Consider the following 23,432-nt stretch of genomic DNA (forward strand, 5'->3'; position numbering starts at 1 on the left):
TCGCTGATCAATTCTAATCCACTATTTCACTCTTAGATTGATAAAGAACAAGAATAGAAGTCGTAAGGTCCACATATATAAGCTAAGAAAGAATTAAAAAGGAAATTAACCTCAAAACATGGTTTAGAGATGACTAATGACTTGTGAGTTGATTAATACCCTCAACTCAAGTTAGAAGCTCAACCATGGTGAGATGAGAACATGTGGGGCATGTGGCACTACTTAGGCTTGAGGGCAACCGTTTGTATGCTGAATGGGGGCTACAATGGTGGAATGAGAATCGTAGGGCCGTGTGGCACATCCTAGGCTCGAGGAAAACCAATGGTTTGGCGTATGTGCGCAACAATTCATGAAAAGAGGGGTTTCTTCGAGCCAATTCGTCCAATGCTTGAAATGAACTATTAGTGTTAATGAGGGATGTATGTGATGTGAGATTGCCCTTGAGAAAATGGTTTAAGAGGCAGGGGCTTTGGGCTGATTAGTTCCAATGCACATGCAGGTGCTCCTACGTGGGATTGGCATTGAATGGGGCTTTGGAACGATATTCCATCTATTGAAATGTGTTGGATCAATTCTAATCCACCAATTCACTCCATGAATGATGAAAAACAACAACAAAGCTAATAAGATCCGTATAAAAAAAGGTGAGAATGAATTAATAAGAAACTTAAGCTCAAAACATCGTTTAGAGACGACTAACCACTTGTAAGTTTGTTGATGCCATCAACTTAGGTTAAAACCTTCACAATGGCAGGTTGTGATCCTGAAGGACATGTGGCACTTGTTGGGCTTGATGGAAACCGATGGTAGGGCTTATGTGGGCTACGATCAGAAGAATTAAAGAAAAGACGGGTTTGTTCGAGGCCAATTTGTCCATTTCTAGTAATGAGCTGGAAGGGTTAAGGTGGGAGGTATTTGATGAGATTTCACTTGAGAAAATAGTATAAAAGGCATGGGTTTGGGGCTGATTAGTTGCAATGCACATCGATGTGCACCAAGGTGGCGATGGGCGGGGACTTGGGCGTTGGAATTGAATTCCTTCAACGGAAATGTCGCGGATCAATTCTAATCCACTAATTCACTCTTAGATTGATAAAGAACAAGAATAGAAGTCGAAAGGTGCACATATATAAGTTGAGAAAGAATTAAAAAGGAAATTAACCTCAAAACATGGTTTAAAGATGACTAATGACTTGTGAGTTGATTAATACCCTCAACTCAAGTTAGAAGCTCAACCATGGTGAGATGTGGCACTTCTTGGGCTTGAGGGAAACCGTTTATATGCTGAATGGGGGCTACAATTGGAACAGTGATAGAAAAGATAGGTTTATTCGAGTCAATTATTTCAATGCTAGAGATGAGCTATAAGGCTTTAATCATGGACGGATTTGATGAGATTTCCCATGAGAAAATGGTGTAAAGGTCGTGGGCTAGGGGCCAATTAGTTGTAGTGCACATGGAGTTGCGCCTAGGTGGCGATTGGCTGTGGCTTCTGCGTTACAAGGACATTCCTTCCGTTGAAATGTTCAAATTCATGCTAAGAATGATGAAAACCAACAACAAAATTTGTAAGGCCCATATAAAAAACTCGAGACAGAATTGAAACGGAAATAAAGTTCAGACCTTGGTTTTTAGATGACTAGTAGTTACTTGTAAGTTGATTAATGCCCTTAACACAAGTTAGAAGCTCAACCATGGCGAGATGAGAACCTGTGGGGCATGTGATCCTTCTTTGGCTTGAGGGAAACTGATGGTATGGTGTATAGTGTATGTGCGCTACAATTGGAACAATGATAGAAAACATAGGTTTCTTCGGGCCAATTCCTCCAATACTACAAATGAGCTATGTGGGTTAATTTTGGATGGATTTGATGAGATTTCCCTTGAGAAAATGGTGTAAAGGGCGTGGGCTTTGGGCCGATTAGTTGCAATGCACATGGAGGTGCGCCTGGGTGGCGATTGGCTGTGACTTGTCTGTTCCATTGACATTCCTTTTGTCGAAATGTGTTGGATCAAGTGTAATCTTCAAATTCACTCTATGAAGGATGAACAACAACAATTAAATTTGTAAGGCTCATTTAAAAAAGGTGAGATAGAATTAAAATGGAAATTATGTTCAAAACAAGGTTTTGTGATGACTAATCGCTTGTGAATTGATTAATGCCCTCAACTTTATTCAAAAACCTTACAATGGTGGAATGAGAACCTTAGGGCCTTGTGGCACATCCTAGGCTCGAGGAAAACCAATGGTTTGGCGTATGTGCGCAACAATTCAAGAAATGACGGGTTTCTTCGAGCCAATTCGTCCAATGCTTGAAATGAACTAGGAGTGTTGATGAGGGATGGATGTGATGTGAGATTGCCCTTGAGAAAATGGTTTAAGAGGCATGGGCTTTGGGCTGATGAGTTGCAATGCACATGCAGGTGCACCTACGTGGGATTGGCGTTGAATTGGGCTTTGGAATGATATTCCATCTATTGAAATGTCTTGGAGCAATTCTAATCCACTGATTCATTCTATGATTGATGAAAAACAACAATAAAAGTAATAAGGTCCTGATTACGCCCAAAGAATAATGCGGTAGTTGTAGCACAACTTTGGGGTGTCGATTCCACAGGGAGACAAATTAAAAGAATAGCAAGAGGAACAAAGAAACTAAAGAAAAATATTAAATAAGTAATGGAGAACAAAGATTAATTTTAAATGTAAATTAAAGTGAAGCAAAGTGATTAATGAAAAAAATACTCAAATTTGACAAACAGTAGAGCATCGAAAATCCCTTGCACAAATCCAGTATTTTAATTATTCTTAATTCATTGGATAACTCAATTAGAAACTCAATTCTAGAAATTCCCAATCGGACGGTATAGATTTATAAACCAGACTTAAATCAAATGTAACTCTTTGAAAAAACATTCACCACTTTTAAAAAATGTAAATTACTACCCCTATTGATAAAATCCAATGACGACAATATACTCAGGGAGCGATATTGTAGCAAAAAACTAAATCAATATAGATAAATAATTGATCCAAACATAATCAAAGAACTAATCCATTCAATAGAAAAAGAAACATAATCAAAGAACTAATCCATTCAATAGAAAAATCATGACTGAATCTATAAAGAAAATAAATTCTATGATTATTCGGAGAAGAAAACATCAACGATGAATTGAGAATGATAAAACAAAAGAGTTTTAGCAATTGAAAATCAAATACATGAATTAACAATAAATTAGAAATACCATCTAATGTGCAAGTTCATCCCTAACCCTACTTGAGAATTTAATTACCTATAAATATAATGGACAACAAAAATCTCCAGAGAAAACTGAAGCGAACGGTGGCCATGGAAGTGATTTTCTCCTCTCTTCAGATCTGTCTCTTGTGCCTCCTCCCTTCCATTTCGTGCTAATGATATGCTTATATAGGGTAAGAAAGAAACCCTGATGTCCTCTTGATTTCCGCATAAAAAAATCGCCTAAATTTTATGACTTATCTTGGTAGCCACGTACACCCTTTAGAATTTCGAATTTAGAAATTCTTATTAGAGACAAAGTTATAGCCCTTTAAGATATCTTTCTAATGCATCAAGAATCGCATCAATCCTATATGTGAGTAAAAAGATACAGTCAAAAGACTAAAAGTATGTCCAGATTGTCCCTAGCGAATTTCGGACTTGGACTTCTTGTGGTCTCATTTTGTGATTTTTTTTTCTTTTTCTTTTCTTCCAAATTACTCTCAAACCCCATGAATGTCCTCCTTTGAATTTGACTGGGCTTGACTTGCTCTTTTATAAACTCTGAAATTAGACATAAAAAAAAAAAACTGCTTAGGAATATCCCAACGTACATAAAAATTCAATTTAAGAATACACATTAATTCATATGATTTCTATCTACATTTTATCATTTTAGTCCAATAATAGGGTATATAGAGTGCACTTTCGCACACTCATCACACCCCCCAACTTACTCATTGCTAGTCCCTAGTAATTTTCATGTCAAAACAACGAAATAGACCAAAGAAAATCACACATAAAGGCCATCAAGTCACACTTTCCAGATTCACATATCAAAACAATCTAAGGAATCCAATAACCCATCAAGATCAATCCACCTATAACAATCCACAGAGTGTGTATGTTTTCTCCAAGCCATAACCATCGTACCACTAACCTTGACACATGCAACATCAAGAACATCTTAAGCAAAAGGTTCAACTTCATAACTCACGGGTATAATAGTGTTTCGTGTAAAGGCTCTCTCTATGGAGTTGACAATGGGTGTATACACACTCTCATGGAAAATTAGGCAATTATGTACAAGCAACAAGTAAACATTGATCTTATGATAGGAACACTAACAAATGAGACTTCCATTAATCTTTCCAACAGCTTTTTTAGGATCAGAATGGTCAACACAAAAGGTTGTAATGTGGCTTGGTTTTGGGGTTATATGAAAAAAAAGGATGAAAGGGATTCAAAAACTTCCAAGTACATACAAAGGAAATTTTATTAAATATCTCAATAGACCATACTTCTCACCTGATATACTCTCCAACTTTTCAGATCATCAAATAACAATGCTTTTCCTTCTTCTTCCTCTTTTTTTTTTAATAATTTGATGGACAAACACATGCCACTTTTGTATTCTTTCCATCTCTACCAACTTCTTTTTTTTTTTTGTTTTTTTAAGCTCACTCAATCGAACACTTTGCAACTTGTACTCTTCTCTTTTTTCTGTCGTCTTTTTTTTTTAAAATTTGAAAATAATAAAATTAAAGAAAGAAAATACAAATTCCACACCTAATATATACTTGGAAGTAAAAAGGGTAAGAAAATCTCTGTATAGGTTATACTCGAATGTGGAGAGGCATGGATGATATGGGCATATGAAAAGAAAAAGCTACATGTGTTTATTGGCTCAAAGTTGGCTACTAGGGGTCTATGATGGAAATGGATAGCTTGAAAGGCTCAAACGTTAATCCTAAGTTGACCTTCGTCATATCCCAAGTATATCCGCCATTGTACCACTAACCATGTAATGATATTCTCAAAAGAAATGCCCAATTCAACAGATCAATGAATGCTTATCACAATTTACTGCATTTGTATGCTCTCAATCCTCTCCAAACTCATATGAATACTTAAGCAAAAGAGTTCTCTAGCTACATGTGTCAAACCACCATCTTACCACAAAACTTGGATAAGTGCATTAAGGATTCTGTGAATGTTTTAGTAAAAAATGATTTGGTGGATTTGGTGAATTCACGAAGATGGCTATGAATGAGAATGAGTACACATGTGAAAATGATGCATGTGTGATGCAAATTAAAAAAAAATTGACACATGAAAATATGCCACAGAGTTCCAACAAGCATTTTAAATACTGAATTTGCACCACCACCCCCCAACTTAAATGAAACATTGTCCTCAATGTTTAAGAATCAAAATTGAATGGGGAGTAACTGAAAATGGTAGAATACACCTGATGAGTGACGTGGGTAGCTCACTAAACTCCAAAGATGGTAATATGAAATGATGAAATGAAACTATCAGGAATCTGTTTTCCACATTTCTTAGACAACTCCTCACATTTCTGTTGCCAAAACTGTGTGCCATAATCCTGAGTTTCATCAAAAACAGCACAAATATCAATAACATCAGATGAATCACTAACAGATGCATTAAACTCAGAATTCACAAGAGAATATTCAAGGGGATCAAAATCATGAGTTGTGTGAACTCCCTTGTCTATGAGTGCATCAATCATATATGTTTGGTGGCACTCGTCATCTGTTGGCTGCTTCTCAATATGGAAAATGTTGACCTCCATGGTCATGTTTCCAAAAGATAACTTCATCAACCCATTCCTGCAATTTATAAGTGCATTAGCCGTAGCAAGGAAATGTCTACCTAATATAAGAGGAACTTTAGAGTTAGACTCAACAACTGATTGAGTGTCCAAAATTAAGAAATCAACAGGATAATAAAACTTGTCAATTTGGATCAAAACATCCTCAACTATCCCTCTCGGTTTCTTAACTGAACGATCAGCCAACTGAAGCACGACAAAGTAGGCTTAATTTCACCCAAACCAAGCTGCAAATAAATGGAATAAGGCATCAAATTAACACTAGCTCCTAGATCTAGCAAGGCTTACCCAAACTCATGATTCCCAATATTACATGCAATGGTTGGACAACCAGGATCCTTGTACTTAGGAGGAATTCGTTGCTCAATTAGAGCACTAACTTGCTCTGTCAGAAATGCTGTCTTCTTAACATGGTGCTTCCTCTTAACCGTACACAAATCTTTAAGAACTTTTGCATAAGTGGGAACTTGTTTAATAACATGCAAAAGAGGAAGGTTAATATTTACCTGCCTGAGGTTCTCCAAGATTTCATTACTAGGATCCAAAGTTCGCATACCAGATTTTAAAGCTTGAGGAAATGGTACCTTAACTGGACTCTTGATTACCTCGACATTCTTGGGGAACTCAGTGCTATCATTGCTTTGTTCCTCTTCAACATCCTCTTGCTTATCAGTTGTTGGGATGTGTAAGGACTTACCACTTCTTGTCATAATGGCATTGACTTATTTTAAATTTTTTTGTGCCATATGTTGACCTTGGGGTGTGGATTGAGCTTGAGAAGGAAACTTGCTACGCTCATTCACACTTAAGGAGCTCATTATCTTGGATATATGACTCTTTATCTCTTTGTTTTCTTCAACAACCTACATAATCAAAGATTCAAACTTTTGATTAGTTTTACTCTGTGTCTCAATAAAAGCATGCAAAGTGTCTTCTAAAAGGACTCATAGAAGATGAAGGTGCATGATATGGTGCAGGATATGATCTAGGGGGTTGTGCAGGAGGCTGGTTTTCAGACTTCCAGCTAAAATTGGGGTGATTACGCCACCCAGGATTGTAGGTATCAGAGAAAGGTGCAACCGGCTTCATGTACATACCTAAGGCATTACATTGTTCCTCATACATCCCTCTCATCTCAGCAAATCTGGGACACTCTTGGGCAAGGTGATCTACCCCACCACACACAAAACATCGTCCAAAAGACTCTGCATGATTAGCCACGTGTGTTGGCTTTAAGTCTTTATTCTTCAACACCTCTAGCTCTCTAGTGAGCATCTCAACCTTAGCCTTTAGGTTATCTTCTTCCCTGAGATGGTAAATTCCACCACCATTTAGGTTTCCTGTAGGTTGTGATCTATTTGTGCTCTCAGTAGCACTAGGTCCAGTCCAAGTGTGAGTTTTTTCAGCAAGCTCATTGAGGTATTCTATGGCCTCATCAGGATCTTTTTGTAAGAACTCACCATTACACATCATCTCTACAAATTGACGCTCTCTATGTGTAAGTCCCTCATAAAAATAGCTCACTAAGCGCCAATTCTCATACCCATGGTGAGGACACATACTCAATAGCTCCTTAAATCTCTCCCAAGACTGATACAAAGTCTCACTGTCCTTTTGTATAAAGGTGGAGATTTGCCTTTTTAAAGCATTGGTCTTATGTTAGGGAAAGTATTTATTAAAGAAGACCTGAGTCATCTCATTCCATGACCCAATAGATCGCGGTCTCAATGAGTATAGCCAACTCTTAGCTCTATCCTTCAAAGAGAAAGGAAAGAACTTAAGTCTCACAATGTCATCAGTTGCATTTTGACTATGAAAAGTCGCAACTACTTCCTCAAACTCCCTAATGTGCACATATGGATTTTCATTTTCCAAGCCATGAAAAGTAGGGAGTAACTGTATCATCCCTGTTTTAAAATCCAATTGGCGAATATTAGCTGGAAACATGATGCATGATGGTGTGGCTGTGCGTGTAGGGTGGAGGTAATCCTGAAGGGTCCTAGTGGGTTGATCTTCGTGTTGACTCATTTTCTCAAAATTAGAAGAATTATCAAACAAATTATCGGAAAAATTAAACTCAGACTCTAACACAGGTCTACAAGCAAACCGACCCAAGGCATCTCTATACCTGTGCATGCAAGGTAGAGAAAAACGCAACACTAAAAAAACTGCAAAAAGAAAAAGAAAAAAAAAAAAAAAAGATGTAGCAAGCTAAAATAGGGAACGAAGTTACCGCCTTTACAAACTATTGAAAAGAAACACTATCTCACAATTCTTCTACCGTCTCCCCGGCAACGGCGCCAAAATTTGATTATGCCTAAAGAATAATGCGGTAGTTGTAGCACAGCTCTGGGGTGTCGATTCCACAGGGAGACAAATTAAAAGAATAGCAAGAGGAACAAAGAAACAAAAGAAAAATATTAAATAAGTAATGGAGAACAAAGATTAATTTTAAATGTAAATTAAAGTGAAGCAAAGTGATTAATGAAAAAAGTACTCAAATTTGACAAACAGTAGAGCGTCGGGAATCCCTTGCACAAATCCGGTATTTTAATTATTCTTAATTCATTGGATAATTCAATTAGAAACTCAATTCTTGAAATTCCCAATCGGAAGGTATAGATTTATAAACCAGACTTAAATCAAATGTAACCCTTTGAAAAAACATTCACCACTTTTAAAAAACGTAAATTACTACCCCTATTGATAAAATCCAATGACGACAATATACTCAGGGAGCGATATTGTAGCAAAAAACTAAATCAATATAGATAAATAATTGATCCAAACATAATCAAAGAACTAATCCATTCAATAGAAAAAGCATGACTGAATCTATAAACAAAATAAATTCTATGATTATTCGGAGAAGAAAACATCAAGGATGAATTGAGAATGATAAAACAAAAGAGTTTTAGCAATTGAAAATTAAATACATGAATTAACAATAAATTAGAAATTCCATCTAATGTGCAAGTTCATCTCTAACTGATTGAGTTGAATTATTGCATTTTTAATGCTTTTGGAACCAATATATATTAATTCTTTCATTACTTTATCATTGGTTTTATAGATCAGGGTTCATTCCGCCGTCAGAGTATATATATGTTTTTTTTACATCTTAGGACGACTCTTGGGCTGGAAAACTCGATTTTTGAGTAGAGAAACACTTAGAATTCATTTTTCCTTTAATTTTCGTTCAGATTCGAAGAGGAGCATTCATTCAATCGATCATTCATGCAGCTACACAATATCCACTGGATCATTCACTTACACTGCAGCAGATTGAAGAACTCCTTGAGGGGTCCAATTGCCACTGCAGCTCAGCCTCCTCCACCACTTCGAATCTTCATCTCCATTCAACTGGCTTGATCTTTTCAATTCCCTACTTGCTATTTCATTTCAGTTTTGAGTTTCTGAATTATTTTAGAGAATTTTGATTTAGACGTTTGAGTAATTTATTTGTAATTCATTTAATTCGTGTTATTTATTCTTATCGTTTCGTTAAGCTTTCATTTTAGTATTGATTACAATTACGGTGGTTTAATTTGAGAATTTGTGATTTGAATATAATGATGAACCCTAGAACATTGAATTTGGGGCTTTTCCATTTTCAGTGCATGTTTTATCAATTACTTCCTAATTTAGTTCAATTCTTAATCTAGTTTTATTCATTTCCGAGTTTAATCTATTAGTCTTTTTTATTCCAATCCGACAATCAAAATCCAAAAACATGAATCTAGTCCATGACTAGTACCCTTTTCCATCCATTGCACATACCATCATTTTATTTTCTCTTTGTTTCACCTTTTTCAACGAGTTTGATTTTTAAGTAACTTTCCCTGAGGAGATGATCTAGGAATTTATTCCTAATTATTACACGACATCCTCCTGCACTTGGGATAGCTTTAGTGCTACTCATTTTTGAGTGAGTCAAGTTTTTGGCGCCGTTGCCGGGGAAAGTATTTTAACTTAAATTTAAACTCGTTATTTCTATTATGCTCTTTAAACTGATGTTTCATGTCATGGGTGAGGGACAGTTCAAATAGGTTGCATAGAGTCACATCGAGTGTTGAGAGTAGTATACACAGTTTGGAGATAGATAGCTCTTCTGTCTTTTCTATTAGTGAGTCAGGTGAGGAAATTGAAATTGAACCAGAAAACATGGTTGCACTTGCACCACGCACTCTTAAGGATTATTTTCAACCCACTCGCACCACTACACCTTCATGCATTGTTTTACCTGAAAATGCATCTAATTTCTCTATTAAGCATGGCATGATGTCAGTGATACCTCAGTTCCACGGGATGGATTCTGAGAATCCTTACCAGCACTTGACAGATTTTGAGTTGGCTTGTACTACTTTTATCACTAGGGCTGTTACTGATGAATTCATTAGACTTCGTTTATTTCCTTCCTCTTTAAAGGATAAAGCGAAGATCTAGTTTAATTCTTTGAGGCCTAATTCTATTTCTAGTTGGTCTGATATGCAGCGTGAATTCTTACAAAAATCTTTTCCTTTTCAGAGAACTTAGTTTTTGCAAGAGCAAATTAGTCAGTTCAGTCAGTGACCTGATGAGACCTTTCAGGCCAGTTGGAAAAAATTTAAGGATTTGATGAACACCTGTCCACATCATGGTTTTGAATCTTGGAGGTTGGTGAGCTATTTTTACACTGGTCTTACTCCAGAATGCAAGCAGTTTGTTCAGACAATGTGCAATGGGGAGTTCTTCAGCAAGGAACCTGATGAAGCACTATCATTTTTTGACTACCTTGCTGAGAGTGCACAACAGTGGAATACTCGTACTGATCGAGTTCCATTAGCAGCACAGCCACTGAGGGCTATTTCTGGAGGGGGTAGATATGAGCTTAAAGAAGACACCGATGTTCAGGCCCGAATAGCTGCATTGACTAGAAGACTAGAGGTAATGGAAATGGAAAAAGTGAAGGCTGTGAAAGTAGTAGAGGCATGTTCTATATGTGCTGATTCAACCCATAAGACCCAAGACTACCCGATTATGCCAGTATTTCAAGAAGGTGGGTCTGAGCAGATGCAATCAGCTAACTGGGTTAATAGAGCACAGAATCAGCCTTTCTCCAACACATATAATCCGGGGCGGAGGAATCACCCAAATTTCTCATGGAGAAATGATCAACCTGGTAGGTCCCCACCACATCAGCAGCAGCCATTTAATCAGGGTGCTCCTCAGCACCAGTATCCACCATATTAGAATCCTCAGAGCTATCCTTATGTAGCTCCTCCTGGATTTCAGCCTCATGTAGCTGCACAGAGTTCCCAACCTTCATCATCTGCAAAGAAGACTCTAGATGACAGTATGGCTCAGATGGCCAATACACTTCAGCAATTCATGCAGATTCAGGCCACCACAAATAATCAGAACACTCAGGCCATAAATGAGTTGTGAGGCACTATTAATAAGATGAGCACAACCTTGAGCACCCTAGAGAAAGGGAAATTTCCAGCACAACCTCAGCCTAATCCTCAAGTGTACAAGCAGCAACAACAGCAAGTGCATAATGTCTCAGGGGATGTTATTGAGACAGCAAAGGCAGTTCTTACTTTGAGAAGTGGGAAGGAAGTTCCCCAACCAGAGATGCCTATAGACACACAGGTAGTTGGCCCTACACCTGAAGAAGTAACAGAGACTGATGAAGTTGAGAAAGAACCAGAGGTAGTGAGACCAGAGCTGAAGAAGCCTGTGAGTGCAGATGTTGAGACTAGTAAGGGATACCAACCTGTGGTTTCCTATCCTCAGAGATTAGCAGCTGGCCAAAAGAACAAGTATCACACGGAGATTCAAGAGATTTTCAAGCAAGTGAAGATCAATATTCCACTCTTGGATGCCATACAACAAGTGCCTTCATATGCAAAATTTTTGAAGGACTTGTGCACAGTGAAGAGGAAAGCTTTCCTAACAGAGCAAGTTAGTGCATTAATATTGAGCGAGACTCCTCAAAAGTTTAGAGATCCTGGCTCTCCTAACATTTCCATTATGATTGGTGAATCACGCATTGGGAGAGCTTTACTTGATTTGGGGAGTAGTGTGAACTTGCTACCGTTCTCAGTATATGAGCAGTTGGGATTGGGTGAGCTGAAAAAGACCTCCATCATGCTACAGCTGGCTGACAGATCAGTTAAGGTACCGAGGAGTATTGTAGAGGACGTGTTGGTCCAGGTGGACAAATTCTACTACCCAGTGGATTTTGTGGTTCTTGACATGCAGCAGTCGGTCTCCACTATTTATCAAGCTCCTGTCATCCTAGGAAGACCATTTCTAGCTACATCAAATGCATTGATCAATTGCAGAAGTGGAGTTTTGAAGCTTACCTTTGGGAACATGGCACTTGAGTTGAACGTTTTCAACGCTTGCAAGATGCCAGCACATTTTGATGACACAAGCAATTTGAATGCTGTGGAGAGTTTGACACCAACATATTTTATTTGCTCAACTTCTCCATTCTCTGATGATGATTATATTTTTCAGACACCTGAATTTTTACTTGATGAGAAAATTGATCATATCAATGAAGATGACTTTGATTTTTTTGATTGTTTTGCAGATTCATCTTTACCACTTGAAGTATAATTTGCGGGAGCAAGATGGAAACCCCAGTTTGAAGCTCTACCACCACCAGACATGCTTAAATCTTCAGAGGAAGAAGTTCCCCAGTTGGAACTGAAACCACTTCCTCAAGATTTAAAGTATGTGTTCCTTGGTCCTGAAGAAGGCACTTTTCCGGTGGTGATTTCCTAAAAGCTAAATCAGAAGGATGAAGCCCAGTTGATTGAAGTATTAAGGAAGCATCGAGGCGCAATTGGTTAGACAATAGCTGACATCAAAGGCATTGATGCCGCTGTATGTACCCACAGAATCCATCTTGAAGACGATGCTAGACCAGTTCATGATGCTCAACGTAGGCTCAATCCTACCATGAAGGAAGTTGTGAAAGAGGAGGTGCTTAAGCTACTCGCAGTGGGTATCATTTATCCCATCTCAGACAGTAAGTGGGTAAGTCCAACTCAAGTGGTACCAAAGAAATATGGTTTGACTGTCATAAAAAATGATAAAAATGAGTTGATTTCAACTAGAATGGTTACTGGCTGGAGAATGTGCATTGACTATAGAAAACTTAACTCAACCAGTAGGAAGGATCATTTTCCTTTACCATTCTTGGATCAAATTTTGGAAAGAGTAGCTGGTAATGCATATTATTGTTTCTTGGATGGCTATTCTGGTTATTATCAAATTGCTGTAGCACCTGAGGATCAGGAGAAAACCACTTTCACCTGTCCTTTTCGCACTTTTGCTTTTACTAGAATGCCTTTTGGTTTGTGTAATGCTCCAGCTACTTTTCAGAGATGCAGGATGAGTATTTTTTCTGATATGATTGATGACATTTGTGAAATATTCATGGATGATTTCTCTGTTTTTGGAAAATCCTTTGAGAGTTGTTTGCATAATTTGGCACGTATTCTCCAGAGATGTGAGGAAAAAAATCTTTTACTTAATTGGGAGAAATGCCAATTTATGGTCACTCAGGGCATTGTATTGGGGCATATTGTTTCTTTTGAGGGTATAAAGGTTGACAAGGCAAAGATTGAATTAATATCTAAACTTCCTATTCCTAGGACAGTTAGGGATATTCGTTCTTTTCTTGGTCATGCTGGCTTTTATAGGCGGTTTATTCAAGGGTTTAGTTCTATTGCAAAACCTTTGTGCACTCTTTTACAAAATGATATTGAATTTGTTTGGACTGATGAGTGCCAAAAATCTTTTGATACCCTTAAGAAATCGCTTACCACTGCACCTATTGTGCAACCTCCGCAGTGGGACCTTCCCTTTGAGATTATGACAGATGCTAGTGACTATGCCTTAGGAGCTGTTTTGGGGCAGCGGGTGGATAATAGGCCATTTGTGATCTATTATGCTAGTAGGACCTTGAATGATGCCCAGAAGAATTATACCACTACTGAAAAAGAATTGCTTGCAGTGGTTTTTGCACTTGATAAATTTTGGACTTATATTCTTGGTTCTCCTGTTACTATTTTCACTGACCACTCTGCTCTTAAGTATTTGTTGGCTAAGAAAGATGCAAAGCCACGCTTGATTCGCTGGATTCTATTACTTCAAGAGTTCAACATCAACATTAAGGACAAGAAAGGAGTTGAAAACGTGGTAGCTGACCACCTCTCTAGATTGTCATCATCTCCTTCTTCAAATGTCAGCCTTCCTCTTGATGATAGTTTCCCGGATGAGCAGTTGTTTGTGGTTGGTAGAGCTCCCTGGTATGCTGACATAGTCAATTATCTGGTGACTGAGAGAATGCCTTCTGAATGGTCCACCCAAGATAAGCGTCGGTTTCTCTCTGAGGTACGACACTTTTATTTTGATGATCCATATCTTTTTAAATATTGTTCGGACCAATTGATTCGAAGATGCATTCCTGATGATGAGTTTTCTTTTGTTTTGAGATTTTGTCATATGGGTGCATGTGGTGGTCATTTTTCAGCAAAGAAAACAGTTTCAAAAATTTTGCAAAGCGGTTTTTACTGGCCTTCCATGTTTAAAGATGCTTATAATTTTTGCAAGGCTTGTGAGTCTTGTCAAAAATTGGGATCCATTAGCAAAAGAGACATGATGCCTCTTTCCCCTATTCTGACTTTAGAAATTTTTGATTGTTGGGGAATAGACTTCATGGGACCTTTTCCGGTTTCTTTTAGAAACACATATATTCTTTTAGCTGTGGATTATGTTTCAAAATGGGTGGAGGCCATTGCTTGTAAAACAAATGACCATCATGTTGTCCTGAAATTTTTGCAATCTTTGTTTGCTCGTTTCGGCATGCCAAAAGTTATTATAAGTGATGGGGGTTCTCATTTTTGCAACAAACCATTTTCTACACTTGTGAAGAAATATGGTATTACACACAGAGTTTCTACCCCTTATCACCCTCAAACAAATGGGCAAGCTGAATTGGCAAACAGAGAGATAAAAATTATTTTAGAGAAAACCATCAAGCCTAATAGGAAAGATTGGTCGGTTAAACTTCTTGATGCTTTGTGGGCTTATAGGACAGCTTTTAAAACAAATCTAGGGATGTCTCCTTATCGATTAGTTTATGGTAAAGCTTGTCATTTACCTGTTGATATTCAGCATCGAGCTCTTTGGGCCATAAAACATGTTAACATGTCACTTGATGAAGCTTCAGGGTTGAGAAAATTGCAGATCAATGAATTGGATGAAACTCGTCGGAATGCTTATGACAACGCTTAGATTGCAAAGGAACGCATGAAAATTCTGCATGATCAGAAAATTCATCCAAAGCATTTCACACTTGGCCAGGAAGTTCTTCTTTACAACTCTCGCTTGCACATTTTTCCTGGAAAGTTGAAATCCCGATAGAGTGGGCCGTACATTGTAAAGACCATTCATCCTCATGGTGCGGTAGACATTGTCAATCCGAAGAATGGTAATAGCTTCACTGTCAACGGACAACGTCTAAAGTCATTTCTGAAGGTCTTTGATCCACATGAAGAGATCTTGCTTGTGCAAGACCCCAGGGAAGTGTTTTGATTTGTTTCTCTTTCTTTACAGTTTTCTTTACTTGCTTTGTTTTTATTTGTTCTTTTGCTTTGATTTTATATTTCATGATTGATTGTTTGTTTTGCTTGCTTAGTTCTGTGCACTTTCTTGTCTTTCGCTCGACTCATTGAGGACTATGTCTCTCACTAGTTGGGGGTAGCATGTGTGCACAGTTTCAAAAATAAATAAATAAATAAATAAGATTTGTGAAATTTGAGCATCTTGGTGGAGTAGTTGAGCGGGATCATTTGTGAAGATTTATTTTCAAGCTTAAACATAGAGCATGATTTTTGATGCATCATATTTTGTTGATATGTGGCTTGAAACACCGGGATGTTATGCTTATTGAGATGAAACTTGATAAAATTTTTGTAGAACGAAAGGTAAATTTTGAAGGACATTTTGCACATGCTTACGCTTGTAGTGTTCCTTATTTACCATTCATTGATTTAACACTGGAGAAGTAAACTGCAGGACTACCGAGCCATGCCAAAAAAAGAAAAAAGAAAAAAAAAACAAAGAAAAAAAAAAGGGAAAAGGATTTGAAAAGATTAGAATGAAAAAAAAAAGAAAAAAAAAAGAGAGAAAAGGAATAAAGGCAACTTAGTGAACTTTCCTAAGTAAAAAGGGCTAGAAACAGTTACCCAAGACTTTGGGGGTTGAGTGTCCAACCTTTAAAAATAGAGCTGGTTGCTAGACCCTTGGGCTTTAAGGTAGTTAGAATCAGCAATGATTAATCTTAAAGTTGAAAAGTCCTATGGCAAATCATGGCTAGTAATGAGGAACACACAACCGATCGAGCTCCACGCACACATTTGAGTTCTGAGACATTTGCCTTAATTCTATGTGAAAGATTGTTAAGATAGTCTTGGTGGGTATAACCCTTGGGGGTTGAGTAGTAACGTGTCACTTTTGTGAGAATTCAGAATTATGTTTGATTGTTTTTGTTTAAATTTCGATCTTTATGCAATATTCATCTCAATTAATTTTCACTATTTTGCTCAAGGATTAGCAAAATGCTAGTTGGGGGGTGTGATTGAGTTGAATTATTGCATTTTTAATGCTTTTGGAACCAATATATATTAATTCTTTCATTACTTTATCATTGCTTTTATATGGAAAAATGAATAAATCAAAGTTGTGATTTTAATTGATTAAAACCATGAAATTCTGCTCTAATTTTATCAACTGCCAATTAATATGGATTATGGTACATTTCGCTCTAGCAGCCAGAAGCCGCCGCTCGAGCGAAGTCAGGCAGATTCAAACGCTTGACTTCCGCTCGACAGTGGACTCGAGCGAGATGCGGGAAAAGAGATCGCTCGAGCGGCCAAATGCCTCCGCTCGAGCGAATTCAGGCAGAGTCGAACGCTCAATTTTTGAGTAGAGAAACACTTAGAATTCATTTTTCCTTTGATTTTCGTTCAGATTCGAAGAGGAGGATTCATTCAATCGATCATTCACGCAGCTACGCAATATCCACTGGATCATTCACTCACACTACAACAGATTGAAGAACTCCTTGAGGGGTCCAATTGCCACTGCAGCTCAGCCTCCTCCACCGCTTCGAATCTTCATCTCCATTCAACTGGCTTGATCTTTTCAATTCCCTACTTGCTATTTCATTTCAGTTTTGAGTTTCTGAATTATTTTAGAGAATTTTGATTTAGACGTTTGAGTAATTTATTTGTTATTCATTTAATTCGTGTTATTTATTCTTATCATTTTGTTAAGCTTTCATTTTAGTATTGATTACAATTACGGTGGTTTAATTTGAGAATTTGTGATTTGAATATAATGATGAACCCTAGAACATTGAATTTGGGGCTTTTCAATTTTCAGTGCATGTTTTATCAATTACTTCCTAATTTAGTTTGATTCTTAATCTAGTTTTATTAATTTATGAGTTTAATCTATTAGTCCTTTTTATTCCAATCCGACAATCAAAATCCAAAAACATGAATCTAGTCCATGACTAGTACCCTTTTCCATCCATTGCACATACCATCATTTTATTTTCTCTTTGTTTCACCTTTTTCAACGAGTTTGATTTTTAAGTAACTTTCCCTGAGGAGACGATCTAGGAATTTATTCCTAATTATTACACGACATCCTCCTGCACTTGGGATAGCTTTAGTGCTACTCATTTTTGAGTGAGTCACTAACCCTACTTGAAAATTTAATTACCCATAAATATAATGGACAACAAAAATCTCCAGAGAAAACTGAAGCGAACGGTGGCCATGGAAATGATTTTCTCCTCTCTTCAGATCTGCCTCTTGTGCCTCCTCCCTTCTATTTCGTGCTAATGATATGCTTATATAGGGTAAGAAAGAAACCCTAATGTCCTCTTGATTTCCGCATAAAAAAATCGCCTAAATTTTAGGACTTATCTTGGCAGCCACGTACAACCTTCAGAATTTCGAATTTGGAAATTCTTATTAGATACAAAGTTATAGCTCTTTAAGATATCTTTCTAATGCATCAAGAATCGCATCAATCCGATATGTGAGTAAAAAGATAAAATCAAAAGACTAAAAGTATGTCCAGACTGTCCCTAGCGAATTTCGGACTTGGACTTCTTGTGGTCTCATTTTGTGATTTTTTTTTCTTTTTCTTTTCTTCTAAATTGCTCTCAAACTCCATGAATGTCCTCCTTTGAATTTGACTGGGCTTGACTTGCTCTTTTATAAACTCTGAAATTAGACATAAAAAAAAAAAAACTGCTTAGGAGTATCCCACCGTAAATAGAAATTCAATTTAAGAATACACATTAATTCCTATGATTTCTATCCACATTTTAGCATTTTAGTCCAATAATAGGGTATATAGAGTGCACTTTCGCACACTCATTAGGTCCGTATAAAAAAGGTGAGAATGAATTAATAAGAAAAGTAAGCTCAAAACATCGTTTAGAGACGACTAATCACTTGTAAGTTTGTTAATGCCGTCAACTTAAGTTAAAACCTTCACAATGGCAGGTTCATATCCTGAAGGACATGTGGCGCTTCTTGGGCTCGATGGAAACCAATGGTAGGGCTTATTTGGGCTACGATTGGAAGAATGAAAGAAAAGGCGGGTTTGTTCTGGGGCAATTCGTCCATTTCTAGTAATGAGCTGCAAGAGTTAAGGTGGGTGGCATTTGATGAGATTTCACTTGAGAAAATAGGATAAAAGGCATGGGTTAGGGGCTGATTAGTTGCAATGCACATGGATGTGCACCGAGGTGGCAATTGGCGGGGACTTGGGCGTTGGAATGGCATTCCTTCAACGGAAATGTCGGCGATCAATTCTAATCCACTAATTCACTCTTAGATTGATAAAGAACAAGAATAGAAGTCGTAAAGTCCACATATATAAGTTGCGAAAGAATTAAAAAGGAAATTAACCTCAAAACATAGTTTAGAGATGACTTATGACTTGTGTAAGTTGATTAAGACCCTCAACTCAAGTTAGAAGCTCAACCATGGTGAGATGAGAACATGTGGGGCATGTGGCACTTTTTGGGCTTGAGGGAAACCGTTTGTTTGCTGAATGGGGCCTACAATTGCAACAGTGATAGAAAAGATAGGTTTACTCAATTCGTTCAATGCTAGAAATGAGCTATAAGGCTTTAATCATGGATGGATTTGATGAGATTTCCCATGAGAAAATGGTGTAAAGGTCGTGGGCTAGGGGCCTGATTACACTCAAAGAATAACGCGGTAGTTGTAGCACAGCTTTGGGGTGTCGATTCCACAGGGAGACAAATTAAAAGAATAGCAAGAGGAACAAGGAAACTAAAGAAAAAAATATTAAATAGTTGCAATGCACATGGAGGTGCGCCTAGGTGGCGATTGGCTGTGACTTGTTTGTTCCATTGACATTCCTTTTGTTGAAATGTGTTGGATCAAGTCTAATCTTCAAATTCACTCTGGGAAAGATGAAAAACAACAACTAAATTTGTAAGGCCCATTTAAAAAGGTGAGATAGAATTAAAAGGGAAATTATGTTCAAAACAAGGTTTTGTGATGACTAATCACTTGTGAGTTGATTAATGCACTTAACTTTATTCAGAAGCCTAACAATGGTGGAATGAGAACCTAAGGGCCGTGTGGCACATCCTGGGCTTGAGGAAAACCAATGGTTTGGCGTATGTGCGCTGCAATTCATGAAAAGACGGTTTTCTTCAAGCCAATTCGTCTAATGCTTGAAATGAACTGGGAGTGTTAATGAGGGATGGATGTGATGTGAGATTGCCCTTGAGAAAATGGTTTAAGAGGCGTGGGCTTTGGGCTGATTAGTTGCAATGCACATGTAGGTGCACCAACGTGGGGATTGGCGTCAACTTGGGCTTCGAAACGATATTCCATCTATTGAAATAAGTTGGATCAATTCTAATCCACTAAGTCATTCTATGAATGATGAAAAACAACAATAAAAGTAATAAGGTCCGTATAAAAAGGGTGAGAATGAATTAACAAGAAAATTAAGCTCAAAACATCGTTTAGAGGCGACTAATCACTTGTAAGTTTGTTAATGCCGTCAACTTAAAGTTAAAACCTTAACTAGGGCAGGCTGTGGTCCTGAAGGACATGTGGCACTTGTTGGGCTCGAGGGAAACCGATAGTAAGGCTTATGTACATACCAAGCTCTTATTTTCCACTACTTGTCATCCGCAGACTGATGGTCAGACTGAAGTAGTTAATAGGACCTTAACTCAGCTTTTACACACTGTTTTTTATAAGAATTTAAAAACTTGGGAGGATTGTTTGCCATTCATAGAGTTTGCATATAATAGGACCATGCATACTATTACTTCATATTCTCCTTTTGAAATTGTTTATGGATTCAATCCGCTTACCCCTTTAGATTTGATGCCTTTACCGGTTGATGGCAGGAGCAGCTTGGATGGACAAAAGAAGGCAGAGTTGGTGAAGTCACTCCATGAGAGGGTACAGCTTCAAATTGCGCAAAAGAATGAAAGGGTTGCTTCCCAAGCCAATAAAGAGCGAAGGCGTGTCATCTTTGAACCTGGAGATTGGGTTTGGGTTCACATGCGCAAAGAAAGATTCCTAGCTCATCGGATGACTAAGTTGCATCCTAGAGGAGATGGACCTTTCCAAATCCTTGAGAAAATTAATGACAATGCCTATAAAGTGGATCTCCCAGGTGAGTATAATGTGTCTGCTACCTTCAATATTTCTGATCTTTCTCCTTTTGATGTAGGTGAAGATTCGAGGTCGAATCCTTTTGAGGAGAGGGGGAATGATGGGAACCAAGGCAGGCCTACTCTTAAAGATCCTTTGCAAGTTCCAGATGGGCCAATTATAAGATCGAGAGCCAATAAGATTAAGGAAGCAATGCAAGGATTAGTACAAACCACTTGGAAAAAAGCTAGCAAGAGCCCAACACTCAAGATGGGCTTGAAAGAAGAACCAGCTTTGATCCACTTGATCCAAGTTGTGGAAGACTTGACTTAGAAATATGGCTTTTAGATATTAATGGTTTTCAATTTGTTTAAAATGATTTTTATTATTAGTTTTGAATAAGTGGGCTTGAGGATGCTTAACCCACATATGTCTTACTTATTTGGACTAGGGTTTAGAAGTACTGTAGCATGACATTGTTCACGCTACAGTACCACGGCTACTGTTCACTAAGGGCATTTTTGTGAAAAAGGGTCTCAAATTTTAGTCTAGGGTTTTATCATGTTTTTGGGAGGGTATTTAAAGGATGTAACTAGCGATTTCAAGGCAGACATTATTTTATTTCGAATTTTAATTGTGAGTGAGTTTTCTCCTCTTGTTCTTAATTAAACTCTTGAACTTATCAAAGGTAAATCACAACCTTTGTGGCATTCCTCCTTGTAATTTGGGTTCTTGAGATGGGATTTCAATAGGTCTAGATTTTGATATAATCTAGGTTCTTGAAACGAGTTTTCAACGAGTCTAAATTCTCCATCCATAGACTTGAGTTTGGCGTTCTTGGGTAAGTTTTCAAATTGATTGTGGGTTCAAGGGATCCTCTTCCCACGGGTTCATATCAGAAGTGTTGAAACTATTAGATGTGTGAATCATATATCTTATTGCTGATAGTAATTGGGTAAGTCCTACACAGGTTGTTCCTAAGAAGTCAGGTGTTACTGTGGTGAAGAATGACCTAAGAGAGCTAGTCCCTACAAAACTTGTGACTGGGTGGTCGATGTGCATTGATTATAGAAAATTAAATGCTGCCACCCGGAACGACCATGTTCCTCTCCCTTTTATTGATCAAATTCTTGAGCATGTGGCTGGTCATCATTTCTATTGTTTCTTGGATGGTTATTCTGGTTATTATCAAATTGAAATTGCATTAGAAGACCAGGATAAAACCACTTTCACTTGTCCTTTCGGTACTTATGCTTTTCGTAGAATGCTATTTGGATTGTGTAATGCGCCTGCTACTTTTCAACATTGCACGATGAGCATTTTTAGTGACATGGTTGAAAAATGCATGGAAGTTTTAATGAATGACTTGACTGTTCTTGGATAAGTAGCTTATTGAATTTAGAGAGGGTGTTGACTTGTTGTGAGGAGAAGAAATTGGTTTTGAATTAGGAAAAATGCCACTTTATGGTACCTTCAGGTATTGTGTTAGGGCATATTATTTCTTCTAGGGGATAGAAATGACTAATGAGTTGTAAGTTGATTAATACCCTCAACTCAAGTTAAAAGCTCAACCATGGCGAGATGAGAACATGTGGGGCATGTGGTACTTCTGGGGTTTGAGGGAAACCGATTGTATGGCGAATGGGGGCTACAATTGAAACAGTAATAGAAAAGATAGGTTTCTTCGAGCCAATTTGTCCAATGCTAGAAATGAGCTATAAGGGTTAATCATGGATGGATTTGATGAGATTTACCATGAGAAAATGGTGTAAAGGTTGTGGGCTAGGGGCCAATTAGTTGTAGTGCACATGGAGGTGCGCCTAGGTGGCGATTGGCTGTGACTTCTATGTTACAATGACATTCCTTCCGTTGAAATGTTGAAATTTGTAAGGCCCATATAAAAAACTTGAGAAAGAATTAAAAAGGAAATAAAGTTCAGAACATGGTTTTTAAATGACTAATTACTTGTAAGTTGATTAATGCCCTTAACTCAAGTCAGAAGCTCAACCATGGCGAGATGAGAACCTATGGGGCATGTTATCTTTCTTTGGCTTGAGGAGAATTGATGGTATGGTGTATGGTGTATGTAGGCAACAATTGGAACAATGATAGAAAAGATAGGTTTCTTCGGGCCAATTAGTCCAATGCTACAAATGAGCTATGTAGGTTAATTTTGGATGGATTTGATGAGATTTCCCTTGAGAAAATGGTGTAAAGGGCGTGGGCTTTGGGCCGATTACTTGCAACGCACATGCAGGTGCACCAAGGTGGTGATTGGCATTGACTTGGGCCTTGGAACATCATTCCATCTATTGGAATGTGTTGGATATATAGTAATCCACTAATTCACTCTATGAATGCGGAAAAACAGCAATAAAAGTAATAAGGTCCAAAACAAAAAGGTGAGCGTGAATTAATAAGAAAATTAAGTTCAAAACATAGTTGAGAGATGACTAATCACTCGTAAGTTTGTTTGCACCATAAACTCAATTTAAAAACTTAACAATGGTAGGTTGGGATCCTCAGGGGATGTGGCACTGATAGGGCTTGAGGGAAACCAACGGTAGGGCTTTGACGGGATACGATTGGAAGAATGAAAGAAAAGGCAGGTTTGTTCGGGGCCAATTCATCCATTGCTAGTAATGAGCTAGAAGGGTTAAGGTGGGATGCATTTGATGAGATTTCACTTCAAAAAATCGTATAAAAGGCGTGGGTTAGGGGCCGCTTAGTCGCAATTTACGTGGAGGTGCAGCAAGTTGGCAATTGGCACAGACTTGGGTGCTGGAATGACATTCCTTCAATGGAAATATTGCGGAT

The 23,432-nt window shown here is 37.8% G+C and overlaps 1 non-coding gene across 1 annotated transcript; it reads left to right on the plus strand.

The window, feature by feature from the left end:
- The first annotated feature begins 7,420 nt into the window (after positions 1 to 7,420).
- Positions 7,421 to 7,528, plus strand: LOC122308604. Its single transcript, XR_006242123.1, has one exon. It is a non-coding gene; the product is annotated as a small nucleolar RNA R71 (small nucleolar RNA).
- The last annotated feature ends 15,904 nt before the right edge of the window (positions 7,529 to 23,432 follow it).

Source organism: Carya illinoinensis, chromosome 4, assembly GCF_018687715.1.
Source record: "Carya illinoinensis cultivar Pawnee chromosome 4, C.illinoinensisPawnee_v1, whole genome shotgun sequence".
Lineage (NCBI taxonomy): Eukaryota > Viridiplantae > Streptophyta > Magnoliopsida > Fagales > Juglandaceae > Carya > Carya illinoinensis.